Raw genomic sequence first — 14,105 nt, forward strand, 5'->3', positions numbered from 1 at the left:
GCTGCTGCATTCTGAACCCACCACACCAGGCGCAACTGCGCCCCACCTCCTCGTTCCTGATACGCCTGATACGTTCAATGCAAGCTGTGTCTACATCATGAGCATGTGATTAAAAAAACTTCAATCGTGAGCATTCTCAAATGTCTCCAAAACGAAACAACTTTCTACACAGTGAGTTCTGAAACAGTTGCATGAGATTCCAAATAATTAGAACAGAAGGAAGAATCTGTTGGACTCCAATCAGTGGATTTGTTCCAAAAGTTCATCCTTTCTGCAAAAGAGCCTTCATTTTCCATCCCATTAGTATGAATTACGGTGTGGTTAAAGTGGCGTCCAAACCACACTGAGGGCTGAGGTAGAGCATGTCTTCAGATAACTGTCTTAAAAACGTGGGGTGAGAGGAACATCTGTGTCTGATCAACAGCGATCTTCACCTAGGCCAGCACTGAATGTGAAATATGTCTAGAGAAAAAAAGGGGAATGGGGGTGGTGATAAGGCATGAACTGGAAAATGAGGGACTGAGATTTGACAGAGAGGAAAAAAGAAATGTGATAGAAATCTAAGAGACTGAAAGTGAAAATGTAGTGAACCACAGCAATCGTCATGACTCAACGTGCATATGATCAGCAAATTGTTCTGGTGCCATCCAATCATTGATATCTCAGTTCTACTGAGCCACTCGATACAGGCAGTGTAAAGGAAGCAGGCATTCTCCTGCAGTTTGTTCTCACCGTTGGAACAAAAACAAAGAGCACATCACAACCCATCTCAGACCCATCTCATAACTAGTTTTGATTCTGAATTCCCCTACAGCCAAAGATGAAACTGATGTGGAAACTCCTTTAAGTTCCTCAATGATATTCAGTGGTGCCTGTCCTCCTTAGTCTAGCAGCAGTAGGTTCGCTTTTTTTTTTCATACCATGTATTTTGATTTATTGATGTTTCTTCACAATTTGCTGTACTTTACGAAAGACAGGAATGTCCCATAATGGCCAGGTGCCCAATGTCCCATGATGTCACAACAAAAATTAGGCAAATACTCTAAGTAATGGAATGAGACGTAACAATTAAACTGAACCCCCCCCCCCCCCCCCCCCCAAAAAAAAAAAAAAAAAAAAAACAACATAAGCCGATCAAAAATATTTTTGATGTCAGCCTACTTCACTCTACGATTACAACACGACTCAAGTGACAGCATAGATAAATATATAAGTTGACTGAGGGCTGTGAGGGCTACACCCTGTAGGAACTGGTTTAGTTTTGCATCAAGTGGCCGAAATTGTGGGGGAGGAACGTTCTATTCTGCGCATCCCTAGAAATTAATACTAATATTCAAAAAACAATAGACGAGAGAAAGATGACAAAGTCCGCCGTTCTACCACAAAAAAAGGCGGCACATAAAAAAAAAAAAAAAACACTGCTAAGATTTGGCATGCTAATGAAACAGGTTAATTACCCCGCCCTTCCGCCCTCCGCTCTGTACCACCGTGTGTTGTTTCCTGTTCTAGTGGGTGCCAGCTACTGAGTGTCCACGGCCTCTAGTGCCTACAGTTGAACACTTAACCTTTCCGCAGAACTACCGATGAGCGGAAAGCGAGAGCACGTGTAGCAGTGAGGAACACAATACATACTCTGCTCTGCATAATCATCCTGAATAGCCTTGAAATGAGGGAACCAGGGACAAGTGACTAAGGACCTGTTGAAATGAGTATGGGGTGCACTCTGTCGTGGTAGCATCACATCTAGCTGAACACGTTGCACTACAACTAGAGGAAATATACATTTGTACAGTGTCTTGTCCAGAGGTCATTGTCATTGAGCAAAAAGATAGCTGAAATAGACCCCAGCTTGACCTGGACAACTCACAGCTCTCTCCTTCTACAACAGCCAGCAACCTTGGAGTAACAATAGACGACCAACTCTCCTTCTCGACTCACATCAGCAATCTTTCCCGCTCCTTCTCTACAATATAAGACAAATCAGTCCTTATCTATCAACAGAGGCCACCCAGATACTGGTTCAGTCCTTAGTAATCTCATGACTGGATTACTGTAACTCCCTTCAAGGTGGTCTACCTCTATGTACCATCCTACTAGGGCTGCAACTATCTAATATTTTTGGAATAGAGTATTTTGTCGTTTTTTTCATCGATTAATTGAGTAATCGGATAAATCATACTTTTGCGTTTTTAAACAACTCTATCAATAGTGTGTTATGCAACATGAAAATCCTCTTAAAATGAGCAAGCAATTGGCCTCAGAAAAAAAAAAAGTTTTTATCCAAACTCAACACTTTAATTAGATCAAAGCCTTTGGGTTATTGGCTCCAGAATTAAGCCCATTTAATCAATCTTTCTGTGAAACATTCATGATGTACATGAAAAAAAAACTATGAAATTCACAAACATAGGTTATCCTATTTGTCCTTAGTTTTATTTTAATAAAAAAGTAAAAAGGGGTGTACCCCCTGCTATAGCCCATCTGAGAATAATGAGTAAGAACAAAATAGTAAAAAGAAATTATAAATAAACAGTTCAAGTATTACTAATAATCCAACTTAAGCAGTTTCCAGTTGTATCCAGATGAGGTAGGTAGGTAGAAAGTAAATCTATATGCTAATGAATGTAGATTTGTCCATCTGTTGCATTTATTAAGTACTTTTATGGTAAGCCAGGTCAGTTTTACAGTGTATACCCTGCACTACGCTGTCCACGCAGTGTAAAATGGTCCCACACTTCAGACATTTTATGCCTTTTATGCGGTATCTTCAGTTAAAACAGTCCGTGTAAAACATGACTCGGCACTGCGTAGTTCCGCGGGAGCGATATGATAATAGATGGACTTTGTGACGGATTAAACAAAGCCTCGAGGTAAAGATTTTTCCTCAAACATTTTTTATAACCGAATCATTCGAGTTATTCGAATAATTGTTTCAGCCCTACATACGAGCTCTACAACTAATACAAAATGCAGCTGCATGCATCAGATTCAAAATACTGATGCTGGCCTACAAAGCCCCATCCTACCTCACAGCCCTTATTACACCTCGCACTGCACCTCGTATACTCGTATACAGAGTGAATAAAAAGATTGTATTCATAGTTGGGGGGGTTCTAGTGAACCAGAACTGATTACTTCCTTAATGGTAACATGAAAGCACGTTGTAAGTCGCTCTGGATAAGGTCTGCCAAATGACTTAAATGTAAATGTAAAAGATTCTGATAAAACAATTTTTTAAATCGACAAAAAAAAAGAAAGACGATGTGGCTAAAAAACATAAAATCCAAACTTGTTCTCCCTCGGATAAGACTAATCACTGAGACATACAAGGCCTGTACATACACACATATGGTGAGCGATGCGGTGGGGAATAATCCGTTACAGTGGAGGAAAAAAATATTTTACCACTGCTGATTTTGTCATTTTGCCTACTTGCAAAAAAATGATCAATCTCAATGAGAAAAATAAAACACAGAAATCCAAAATAATGTATTTCAAGCTATTAATTACTTTGCATTTTCATTAATTAAAGTATTTGATCCCCTATAAATCAGCAAGACTTCTGGCTTCCAGTTGTATGTTATACAGGTACGGAGATAACATTGGGATCTTGTTGCCTGTATGAAAGACACCCGTGTCCATAGAAGCAATCAATCTATCCAGATTTAAAACTCTGCACCATGGCCAAGACCATATAATATACCATATAATAACTGCCAGTTTCCCTCAGTCTGGAGCTCCACACAAGATGTCACCTTGTGGAGTTTCAATAATGATGAGATCTTTGTGAAACAGCCCAGAACTACTCAAGAGTAACTTGGGATGTAGTCACAAGGAAAACAGTTGATAACAACACTGTCATGATGGACTGAAATCCTGCAGTAACTGCAAACTCCCTCTGCTCAAGAAAGCACGAGACACTGAAACTTCAAACTCGATATGATACTAATGATGGTACTTTGAAGCACTTCTTGGCGCACTTGTGGCCTAGCGCTTAAGGAAGCGGCCCCGTAATCAGAAGGTTGCTGTTTCCAATCCCTGAACCGCCACTGAGCAAAGCACCGTCCCCACACCCTGCTCCCCGGGAGCCTGTCATGGCTGCCTACTGCTCACCATGGGTGATGGTTAAAAGCAGAGGACACATTTACTTGTCTGTGCTATGCTGAAGTGTTCAATCACTTCACTTGTTCACAACTTTTTTTATTTTCCTCTTGGAAAAATATCTGGTTGACATTTTTTAAATACTTCCAGTGCTTTCTAGCAGAATTATGTTTAAAGTTTGTCTCTCATGTAAACCATCCGGCCCTCCAGGTAGCCAGGGCACGGTTCTTTGATCAGTGGCACCTTGGCAGATCGGGAATCGAACCGGCAACCTTCTGATTATGAGGCCGCTTCCTTAATTGCTAGGCCACCACTGCCCCAACAAACTTGTGGAGATGCTGGGGATTGAACCAGGGACCTCATACTTGCGAAGCATGCGCTCTACCACTGAGCCACATCCCTGGTGAAAACTTTCCCTGACCGGGAATCCAACCCGGGCCACGGTGGTGAAAGTAGCGATTCCTAACCACTAGACCACCGGGGACCTTTTATGTATGAGCTATGTATGAGAGGGACTGTGACAGGATCTGGGCTGCAACGGCTGCGAGTCTCTCGGGTTCGATCAGCGTATACAGTATCCAGGTGAAATGATGAAGCAGAATGTGAAGCAGTGTGTGGAAGTGGTTTGGTTTTTTGAATCAGAACAAACTGATCGGAAAGCCAGTTTGCAAGAAACGAGTGAGTGAAATCGTCACCTTCACAAATACTATGAACATGCCGATTCCCCAAAGGAGCCCACTAGTCACACAGCTGGTCACATCAGTTGGTTGTGACAACATTTGATGCTATGACCTCATATTCAAAGAGGCATCACAAACACTTTCACTTACTTTATGGAAAGTAATCGGTCTGTGTTACTACAGACTGTCACGTCCGCGAGCTGACGGGGGAGGAAGCGCTGAGGTGGGACATAATGGAAATGATTTATTAAACAATACAAAATCGAACCGGCGCGAATATTTCGTTTGCATTATGAAAGGAATTAATTAGGAATTAATTTTGAATCTATATCATGATGATTATCAAAATCATACATTAGAGAAAAAAGACTGATAATGTTTGTTCATTTGACCCAGCCCTATAGAAAGCTAATTTTTTTTTTATTTGATCATGCGCGCATGTGGCATGGAAAAGACCCTATAACAGTGAAGAATGTGGACTGTTGTTTGTATGCGAGCTGTCCAGGGTGCTGAATTCAAAGATTATGATTGTGCAGTGGTGAGCATTACTGAATAAGAGATTCAGAGAAAATGTGCATATATGCATATATTACTTTTCATTACATAAAAAGGAACTGTTGAAATTACATTACCATTTAATGTCTACCACACAAAAAGGGATTTTTTTTGTGTGCGTATGTTGAAGATTTTAGCTTAAGGATTTTTTTGCTTTTGCACAGGGGCAATTGTGCATATTCACGTCTTTCTTATATCCCCTCTAACACTAAAAGCATACAGAGCCTAAAACCAGACTCGAAAAAAGCACTGCCACCATGAAAAATAATACAGCACAGCACAGCTCTGTCTGGGCTGCCAAGGGCTCTGTTTGAGTCAGCCTGTGTGTGTATGTGCGCGAGCCATTAAGTTCTTGAGTTTGAGACAACCATGTTTTTTCTCTGCCAGATGTACATTCAATATCACGACTATTTGTGTAGCAAAGCAAGTTGAGTTATTACTGGTATAAAAACAAAAGGCTTAATTTCCCAGCAACTACTTAACAAAACAGACACCAGATGAGTTTCACTGTAGACACTTAATCAATTAGGAAAGGATGACTGTGTTGGACAACACACACAGACACACACACATTTGTGATTTAGAGAAGTCACAGTCTCATTTCATGAAGGTCAGATGTTACAGTACATGCGGGGATGAAATGTCAAACAAGAAGTCAATACACTGACAGTACAGCATTGCAAAACAAGTGAATATATGCAGTAGAAGTATAAAATGCGATCAGCGCATATAAAGCAGTCAAAGCACTCTGTCAGCAGCTGCAGAGAAGGACATACCAAAGCGTTCTGCAACCAAGCACGTGTCCTTACACACACACACACACACACTACACCTACAGTGTGCCAGCAACATTTCTATGACAAAATTTCCATGATGCACAACGTTCTTTGGCCAAGTGTCGTCTGTCTTTTGCTATGTTTCTCGCTCTCACTCATCCTTCTGTTTTTGCATAGGGCCAAGCAGAAGCATAAGTGAGGGGTGTGTGTCTGTGTTTATATACGAAGTGACCGATGTGAGGCGGTGCAAAAGCTTTAACCTGTGTGAGTGTGCGTATCTTTTTTCCAGACATCCAGACGCTATCCAGACATTATTTAGCAGGCAAAAATGATTGACAGTCTTGCTAATTCACCCAACCCGCACAGGTAGTGATAGCTGTGCCTAAAAAGCATTGAACAGAAGAGTCACAAAAAATTTGGCCTCTCTGCCATCTTTCTTTCACCCAGCAATGCCTACAGTAGCAAAAGCAATGATGTAACCATTACAGTAATTGAATGCGTCTTAGCGAGCATCCATGAAAGTCCTGGTAAGAATGACTAAAGGAGCTATATCAGAGCAGGAGAAGCAGCCTATTTATTAAGAGGATACGGGATACCTGCAGGCAAGATGCAATCCATCCATTGTTCAGGTTCATTTAGGCAAGTTAGAACTGTGGGAAATAATTTTGGGGAAGACAGAACAAAACATACCTACAGATAGGCCGTGAGTTTTTAGAGGACATGGCCCAAACAAAAGTGATTTTTTTTGTGATGAATCAATCAATTAATCTTTATTTATATGCCACTTTTTACAATGTACATTGTTGCAAATCGTCTAACAAATAGAACAGTGCTCAGAGCCCCAGGTGAGCAAGCCAGAGGCAACAGTGGCAAGGAATAAAAACTCCCTGTAACAGGACGAAAACCTTGAGAGGAACCCATTCTCCTCTGGTCAGCACCAGATTACTATTACGTTTTCAGCCTGTTTAAATACTGATACTGTGTCTGAATCAGTCCTCGGAAATTGTTCCTAAGACTTGGGATGTACAAGCAAATGCTCTACTTCCAGAGGTGACTTTGCGTACACGGGGAACAGGCAGTAAGCCTTCTCACAGAGAACAAAGGGCATGTGGTGGGTTGTGAGGGACTAGTATGTTACTAAGATAAACTTGAGCAAGACCATGCAAAGCTTTATAGGTCATAAGCAGAATCTTGAAGTCAATACGCATCTTAACTTGAAGCGAATGCAATGAAGACAATACAGGCGTAATGTGTTCGTACCTTCTGGCACGTGTAAGGCTGCAGAGTTTTGGACGAGCTGAAGTTTATTCAATTCATTACATTTACATTTACATTTACGGCATTTGGCAGACGCCCTTATCCAGAGCGACTTACAACGTGCTTTCAAGTTACCATCGATGAAGAGATCAATTCCGGTTCACTAGGACCCCAACTATGAATACATCTATTTAATTCACTCTGTTGTAGATTCTGTACACAAAGTTTGACAAGAAAATTACAATTTAATCTAAATATTCTTTAAAGAGGAAGGTCTTGAGCTGCCGTTTGAAGGTGCTCAGTGACTGAGCTGTTCTGACCTCGAGGGGAAGTTCATTCCACCACCGAGGGGCCAAGACGGAGAAGAGTCTGGATGAATGTTTTCCTTTTACCTTCAGAGATGGAGGGACCAGGCGAGCAGTACTGGAGGCTCGGAGTAGACGAGGTGCAGTGCGAGGTGTAATGAGGGCTGTGAGGTAGGATGGTGCTGCTCCATGTTTGGCTTTGTAGGCCAGCATCAGTATTTTGAACCTGATGCGTGCAGCTACTGGGAGCCAGTGAAGGGAACGTAGCAGAGGGGTGGTATGGGAGAATTTGGGAAGGTTGAAGATCAGTCGTGCTGCTGCATTTTGTATGAGTTGTAGAGGTCGGATGGTACATAGAGGTAGACCAGCTAGAAGGGAGTTGCAGTAGTCCAGTCGTGAGATTACTAAGGACTGAACCAGTAGTTGGGTGGCCTGGGTTGACAGGTAAGGGCGGATTCGTCTGATATTCAATTATTCAATTATTCAATTATTCAATTATTCAATTATTTATTCAGCAGAGCAACCAGAAAACAGAGAATTACAATAATCCAGTATAGTAGTTATGAATGCATGAACTAATTTCTCTGCATCAGAAATGGAGAGGAACTTCCTAACTCTAGCAATGTTTCATAGGTGGAAGTACGCCGTCCTAGAAATATTTGGAATGTGACAATCAGCATCAAAAGTCACGCCCATGTATTCAGACATATTAGGACCAGTTGAAAAACCAGCACACTCCAATCTATATTTCATCACAAATTGGATTTCTATGTGATGATAATATTTAATTAATTCAGATTTAAAATGTGTTCCCTTTATTTTTTTGAGCAGTGTATTTTTCAAGTGAACACAAAACAGGCATGGAATCCTACAAATTTTTCTCTCTGACGAAGATATCGGGGGTATGTAGATGCACATATTTGCATTTGAAAAGCACCCAGGATGTGAGGAAGCACAGGAGCTCAAATAAGGAAGTAAATGAGATCTCTAATGAGAGGCAAATGAGGATCATTAAGGATAAGAAATTCCCCCTTAATGGTGCAACTACGGAGGGAGGAGTATACAGTAACTGAAGACCACCCTATGGCGGGACAGTTGTAGTTTCATGGGAGTCCTCCTCCATTGTCTGGGAGTGGACAGGCAGGCCCGGGAACTCGGAGACCCTCTCCTTGTCAATCCGACCTTGGGGCTGGGGTCACTAGCCAATAGACAGTGGTAGATTGGGCCATGCATCATGATGCCAGTGTTGGGGAAGAGGTCGGCCCAAAGAATCCCTGTCTCCAAACTCTTCCTCCATCTCCCAATGTTTTCCCACGTGCAGGGCTCAGATTCGGCCTAACTTTTCAATGCTGTGACCAGCTGTTCATGCAGGAGAGTCTCTGTAAACTCCCTGTGGCCCAAGCATCCAAGCACAAACCACCACAACCACATATTCCTGTACCTTTGAAAGTGTGCGTGCTGCAGAGAAAGTGAGAGAGGTGAGTAGCCGGACCCTTCAGATAGACAGAGTGGATGTAGCCATGGATTAAAGCTGTAATCAGGCCTCAAAACCTAGACTCCAGCCCGGCAAGTTTAGCTTTTTAAACTACTGGCCTCAAGGAGCGCAAACCCGACATTATTTTGGTGGATGTTGGCCAACATGACCGTACCAACATGGTTTGTGCGTGTTATGAGTCATTTATTCGTTTTAACTTAATTTTTCATGATGAAACTTTCTTTCCACACCTCAGACTTTGCTTTTGTTGCCAGTGCAAATACAAAGTAGCATCGGCTTTACCGCACAAACCCAAGCCGAAGTAAAACGCTAAAGATTAAACGCTGAAAAAGCACAGTGCATCTATAAAACAAATTACATGGCCAGTGTCCCCTCTACCCGCTGCCTGTCAGCAACAGGCAGCAGCAAACAGATCATCAGATTTCCTTTTTATTTATCTTGTTTTCATTTCAGCTCAGTGAAGCACCAACACAGTTACCCTTCTTGTAGAATTGTGCTTTAAATAAAGAACTTTGTGTTAACCAGCTTGTTAGTTACAAATCAATATTGCCTATATGGACAGCGGTTACAAAAGAAGAAAGAAAGTGAACCTGTAAAACGGCGTTGTTAAATATGACGCAGTCAATAATCTGGTGCACCCTTTAGAAAAAAAAAAAGCGCACCAGTGCAAAAAGTTAGTCTAGAGTCCTGTCGTGTAGTCATCATTTTCTTCACCCATGACTGCCGACCTATGTCTTCACCCATGACTGCCGACCTATGTATGGATCAAACTCCGTTATTAAGTTTGCAGATGACACCACGATGATAGGTCTCATCGACAACAACGATGAGACTGCCTACAGGGAGGAGGTCCAGCATCTGGCCACTTGGTGCACAGAAAATAACCTTCTTTTAAACACCACCAAGACCAAGGAGCTCATTGTGGACTTCAGGAGGGAGAGAAGAGGCTCGCATGATCCCATCCACATCAATGGGATGACTGTGCAGCCTGTTACATCCTTCAAGTTCCTGGGGACCCACATCTCAGAGGACCTGTCCTGGAGCATTAACACCTCCAGCCTGGTCAAGAAGGCTCACCAGCGCCTCTTCTTCTTGAGAACATTAAAAAAGAACCAGCTACCCACTACCATCCTGTTGAACTTTTACCGCTCTACAATAGAGAGCATCCTTACCAGCTGTCTCACAGTGTGGTATGGAAGCTGCACTGTTGCTGAGCGTAAGGCGATGCAGCGGGTGGTGAAAACTGCCCAGCGCATCACAGGGACTCCACTTCCATCCATTGAGGAAATCCAGAGGAAGCACTGTCTGCGTCGAGCTCGCAGTATTCTTAAGGACTCCTCCCACCCGGCCCACGAACTGTTCTCTCTCCTGCCTTCAGGCAGACGGTTCAGGCTACCACGGACAAGAACCAGCAGACTTAGGAACAGCTTTTTTCCCAGAGCTGTTTCCTTGCTGAACTCCTCTGCCCCCCCCATACACTCTTGATAATCACTGCACTGCACATATCACTTTGTACTGCACATATCACTTTGTACTGCACATATCACTTTATGTATAGCACATATCACTTTATGTATATATATATAACTTAACTTATTTGAACTGTATCCTGCACTTGCTGCTTATTGCACTTCTGGTTAGACCTAAACTACATTTCGTTGCCCTGTACTTGTACATGTGTAATGACAATAAAGTTGAATCTAATCTAATCTAATCAAACTACTCATCCTTGTCATCGTTGGAGTCTGGGCCAGTCGAGCAGCTCCCAGATGGTGTAGTGAGCTCCGGGCTGTAAGAACCCTGTGTAGAGTGTCGCTGGGACAGTGGAGGGGCCAAATTCATCTTGGCGAATTATGTCGGCTATGCGGGGCATGTCATTGTTGTATGTCACACCGGGATGAGGCACAAGGCACAAGTGTGCAACAAAATTATATTTATTAAAGGAACACAAAACCGGCATGGAAGCCTACTAACATGAACTAGCTATTCTCTCTGACCAGGTCTAAACTGAATGAGAGAAGCTCAGGACGTGGAGGATACATATGCTGATATACATGAGAGGCACATTAGGACCATTAGGTCTAACAAGACAAACATATGGCGTGACCTGGTGGGCCCAGGGCTTTCAATAAAAAAAAAAATCTTACAAGGCTATGCAACTGAATGACATTTGTCCCATCAATTCCAGTAGGCCACAAAACAGCTTATAACCTGATGCATTCAACAACCTTGTAAAAATAAACCATAAAAACACTATTCTGCTAATTATAATTCCAAGTGAAGACAAACTGCACTCTTATAATATATCAACTCAAGAAGTCTATTGTGACATTTAATGTGAAATGAGAAGAAAATACTGCATTATCCCAGCCTGATTCCCTTACAGCAAGTGTTTCTTACCCACAGTGCCATACTGGATATCAAGCCCTAGTTACAAGTCTAAAGCTTATGTTGTTTTAAATTACTGCCTTATTCCAAATTCATATATTAATTTACATTAGAATGACCTTGCAATGTCATTTACACAAAATTCGTCCCACCTCCACATTTTTTGGACTTTGTGTGTGAAGGAGCACATGGAATTTAAAATAACTATATGTGTAGCAAACATGCTTAGCACATCATAGCACAACATGAAAACAGGGCCCTACGAGTGTATGAGTGAGTACCAAGTAAGTGACAGTAATGCAGTGTACATTCATAACGTTGTTTTTTTTTGTTTTTTTTCTAACATTTTGTGATTCCTTGATACAATGGCTGAAATTGTGTAATTGCTTTTACCCTCATCAAATTCCTTAATTAGAGAAGAACAGATGGACTGAGTGCATCCCTCTTGTAACAATGTCTCCCGGTCAGATCACTACACTCAGAGACACCAAACAGCTTCAAAATAATCATGAAGCAACAAAAACAGCAGAAAAACAGCCTAAATTGTTTTTTTTTTTACGAGACAACCTCAGACGGCAGAGAAATTGAGTTTAAAAAGTAATTCTCTTATTCAGACCAGTGAAATAACAGGGACCCACCACTATTGGTGTTTTTTTCCCACTTATCTCAGCAATATAAGCAGAGCAGGGGTAAGCAGGCAGACTTTTAAAAATGCTCACACTGTGGCCTTTATTATTGTGGCAGTCTACACACCGCGGCAAGTTGCTTGTTGTGGAGCGCTGACACAAGTACGCAACTAGTCTGTAAAAACCCACTTTTACACAGAAGATATTTTTAAGTTCCCAGCCCATTTAGAAACACCGTATGAGTCAGGTGGCCACTTCCTGTCACGTCATGTGTCTCGTAAATGAATGAGGTTCATTTTATTTTCAGCCTGCGAGGAAACCAGGTTCTCGGTCTACATTATTGCTGCCAAAACAATTACCCGTCTACTTTCGGCTGCTCCCATTAGGGGTCGCCACCGTGGATCAATCATCTCCACTTCCTCTTATCCTCTGCATCTTCCTCTTCCACACCTACTACCTGCATGTCCTCATAATCTGATGCGCAAAAGTTTCTGACAGGATGTCCTTCCTGGCGGGCTTGGGACGGGCAAGAAATTAATTGACACGTGCATCCCTAGTGGCTGGGTTCAATGTACTGAAAAAAGGCCCGGGAGCAAATCTCTGAGCTCCCTCACCTGTCGAAATGTTGAGAAGTCAGTACAGGGACGGCTGGTTCTGTGTTGACGTCTGAAAGACTTTGCTGACAGTCAGAATGCCCTGATGCTCTCAAAAATGTATATCACGGTTGTTATTTTATTAAACTCTAGTTCACTATACAACAGTTTTTATCAGTGCTGTACAAAACAAAGTGACTTGACATTACGCAAAGAAATTCACTTGTGAACCTATCATTTGTGAGCATACTGCCATTGTTAATGGTGAAACGATCTCGACACTCTCTGCCATGACTTGGCACATTGGCACCTCATGGAGACTAGGAAACATCCTCTTGTTACTGTAGATTAAAATCCCATGGCTCCTGATGATTAAATTCTTGTTGATCTAACTCTCTTTCCATCTTACGTTTAGCACTAAACAACAGAAGCAATTATGAACAGGCATCATTCAGTCAGTTTAACGTTCTGAACATGACTCTCCTGTACTACAAGGCATGGGGATTGCCTATACTAAATCACTGTAATGTAGTAAGTAGTGCATTTGAAGAATGGACATTAGCTCTAAAAGTGCTCCCCTCAAAATTAGGTAGGATTTGGGGGAGGTTGGTCTCACCTTGCTGTGTAAATTCAAAGACAGCACCCACCTATCCATCACACCTGTTTATCTCTCTCCACAAAAGTCTGCCACATCGATCTGCCCCCTCGCGCTCCTTGAGGCCAGTATGGCCTCGCTGCCTGCAAACAGGTATTAATGATAGCAGGTCATGCTGTAATGAGCTGGTCAGACACCTCATTATCCGTCCACGACTTACCACCAGTCCTCTGCCAGCAAGGCCAGAGCAAGTGCATTTTTCTTAAAGCCAGGCATGTGGGAAAGAATTTAACCTTGTGAGGCCTCATCCCGTAACGTTAGAATCCACTGATCTGTGCATTTGAAAGGATGTCAACTCATGTTAGCTTGTTTTTAACTTAGTGTTGCCTGCGATACATATTCAACTAGAGTTGAATCAAACATGGTGCAACATGTAGAGAATGATGCTGTGCAGTCAACGGCATCAAATGATCTACAAGTCGACATCGAATTAATCTTTGTACACGCAAAGTAAAAAAAGACGATTTTTCGGAACTCAAAAGTCTTTTGTCCCAATCGTTATGTAACCAGTAGGCCTCACCGGGGCAACCACTATGTCAAAGAGTGCATAGATGTGTGTTTCGATGGCTTAGCATCCTGGCGTTGAACGTAATGCATGGTCTTTCGTGCTTTTTTTACCCTGTTTTTCCCAACGTGCGACACAGTCTTAGCCTCGGCCCCTGGTTTGCTACTTG

The 14,105-nt window shown here is 42.2% G+C and overlaps 1 protein-coding gene and 1 non-coding gene across 7 annotated transcripts in view; both read right to left on the reverse strand.

Moving 5' to 3' along the window:
- kcnq5b (potassium voltage-gated channel, KQT-like subfamily, member 5b) overlaps positions 1-14,105 on the reverse strand; it is a 76,611-nt gene that overhangs the window by 22,872 nt on the left and 39,634 nt on the right. The gene's annotated exons all lie outside the window — the stretch shown is intronic.
- Positions 4,432-4,503, reverse strand: trnaa-cgc (transfer RNA alanine (anticodon CGC)). Its single transcript has one exon. It is a non-coding gene; the product is annotated as a tRNA-Ala (tRNA).

The sequence above is a fragment of the Denticeps clupeoides genome, chromosome 3, assembly GCF_900700375.1.
Source record: "Denticeps clupeoides chromosome 3, fDenClu1.1, whole genome shotgun sequence".
NCBI classification, from domain to species: Eukaryota; Metazoa; Chordata; class Actinopteri; order Clupeiformes; family Denticipitidae; genus Denticeps; species Denticeps clupeoides.